The sequence below is a fragment of the Pteropus vampyrus genome, unplaced genomic scaffold, assembly GCF_000151845.1.
Source record: "Pteropus vampyrus isolate Shadow unplaced genomic scaffold, Pvam_2.0 Scaffold8171, whole genome shotgun sequence".
Taxonomy (NCBI): domain Eukaryota; kingdom Metazoa; phylum Chordata; class Mammalia; order Chiroptera; family Pteropodidae; genus Pteropus; species Pteropus vampyrus.
The window spans coordinates 1-2,431 of NW_011896952.1; the positions used below are offsets into that span (position 1 = coordinate 1).

The 2,431-nt window shown below is 36.3% G+C and overlaps 1 protein-coding gene across 1 annotated transcript in view; it reads left to right on the forward strand.

The window, feature by feature from the left end:
• The first annotated feature begins 248 nt into the window (after positions 1–248).
• LOC105310648 (E3 ubiquitin-protein ligase TRIM69-like) overlaps positions 249–2,431 on the forward strand; it is a 3,959-nt gene continuing 1,776 nt past the window's right edge. The window contains exon 1 of the mRNA XM_011386793.2: positions 249–325. The gene's annotated coding sequence lies outside the window, so the exon portion shown is untranslated. The remainder of the gene's footprint in view (positions 326–2,431) is intronic.

Sequence of the window (2,431 nt, forward strand, 5' to 3'; positions counted from 1 at the left end):
AAATGACTTTGCTCTTTTGGACACATTTTAAAAGTTTATTATGGCTTTTCAGCTTTGTTACAGTAATTCGACAGCAGCCTTTAAACTAAAGCTAATTTAGCCCATTTTCTAAGGTAATATCCTTCTGAGTACCCTGCCTGATGTTCCACGTATTATGACATTTTCTCATTCTGGCTGACAGGATTGAAAACTATTTTCAGTCTTGTGTGAGCTCTAGAAATTATTCAGCCTACTGCTTTCTGGAGATTCTTTCACTGGCCCTAATGACTTTCACTGAAGATAAGTACTCAGCCACAGCCTTGAGGGAATCCCTTTGTAGATGTTGGTAAGTCTCTGCCCAGCTGCCTCCTCTGTGTTACTCTACTCTGCAAATTCTAGCTGCCTTCGGATAACATTGTGTTTTTCTTCTTGTACTCTTTGTCCTGTAAAATCAAACTTTACTTCTAATAATCACTTAAAGCATAAACTGATTTTTCTGTATTTTTGTTATTATTTTACATCTAAGAAAATCAAATGAGATTCATTCAACATGTGGCTATTTTATTAATAATATAACTGTGGTCAAACTTTGGTAAAATACACTCCATACATCTTATTTCTAATTCTTTGCTTATTCTGCAGGTTCTTATTTTCTCCTTTCCTGCTGTTGCTTTATGGAAGGGGTTGGTATTTTTTTCTATAAATGGTCAGATAGAGAGATGTATGGTGTTTGTCCAAACTACTTAACTCTGCCATTGCAGTGAAAAAGCAACCACAGACAATATGTAAATGAATGGCCATTGATGTATTCGAATAAAATTTTATTTACAAAACAGGCAGCAGGCTAGATTTGGCCTGCTGGTTGTAGTTTTACCAATTCCAATTTAAAATATTTTAACATATTTCCTTTAGTTTTGCACACAGTAAAATGTCACCAAAGTTTACTCATTTACTCACCAAACTCTTATAGAGGACCTACTACATGCTAAGCACTAAGTTGGGTTCCAAGCACATAGAAATTAAAGACATAGTTTCTGCTCCGAAGAAGAAGAGACTAGAAGATCAATTTAGAGTCTGTAGTAGCCATGTAGGTGAAAAATTATTAAGATCTAAGCCAAAGTCATGAGAATGAGAATGTAATATAAAGAACAGATTCCAGAGCCAGAATTCCAGGAGCTGAAATGTACCAAACAATAATTGGTGGTAAGGGGTAGAGAAATGTGATGTAGAGGATGGAAATATAGAAGATGCAGAATTTGGACGGAGTTGATGAGTTGAGTTCAATTGTGGCCATATTTTGTTGAAGGACTTACAGGACAACTAAGTAAATATATTCAAATAGGTAACTATTCCAACCGGAGCTTAAGAGAGAGGCCAGGGTTGGAATAATCAGTATAGAGCAGTGTACCCAAAGCTATTGATGTAAATGAGATTTTCTAAGGAAAGTGAGAACATACAGTTAAGGAGGGAGCATGTTATACAGAATACTAACAAATAAAGGGCAATTAAGCTTCCAAAAGAGACTGAGGAACTTTGGCAAGAGAAATAAAGAGAAAAACCAGGAAATGAGGTTGACGTGGAATCTAAGGAAAGAGACTGTCAAGCAAAAGGTAGTGGTCATTCATGCCACATGTGAAGATCGATTTAGAAAACAATTGGAAAAGAGATAAAAAACAAACAAACAAACAAACAATAATTGGTGATTTTGGTAAAGAGTATAATAGGTAGAAGTCATATTGTCAAGAATTCAGGAGTGATTTGGAATGAGGCAGTAGTGAAGTGAATAGGTCACTATTTGAGAAATTTTACTAAGAAGGGAAGATGTGAATGTAGGAACAGAGTCAAAAGAGGACTTTAAAAAACATACTTAAGGGAAGCAGCTCATAGAAAGGCAGAAATCAATGGTATAAGAAAGGGGATAATTGGTAGAAGTAGGGAAGAGTGAGTGAGTTATAAACAGAGAGCGAAATATTGACTTTTCTCAGTTTCCTCTGGAGACTTCTCCTTTGGAAAGGAGGTAAAAGTGGTAGAGGCAAATAATTTTATCAAGTGGATCTTGCAGTATGAGTGGAAAGATTTGAGAGATTCCAATAAGATGTTTCCCTGTGAAGCAGGGAATGAAGTCTTCTGCCCAAGATTGAAGAGGTGGGGAAGTGGAAGAATGGAGATTTGAGGCGGGGAGTTGAAGATTTAAAATTGCTGTTGTGAGGAAGATGTTTGTAGAAGATGATTTGATTTGATTCAGAAAACACAGGAGTTCTGGGCAGTACTCATTGTCAAACATAAAGTGGAAATAATGAATCTGTTGTGGTGTCTATATGTACAATTTTGTGACTTTGCTTCTGCAGTGGTCAGGAATTGGGATGTGAATTTGAATAGATGGATATATCCAGGGTTGGAGAGTTGCATGGCAGGTGCTGCAAAAAAGAGAATAAAAGTGTTGAGGTTATTG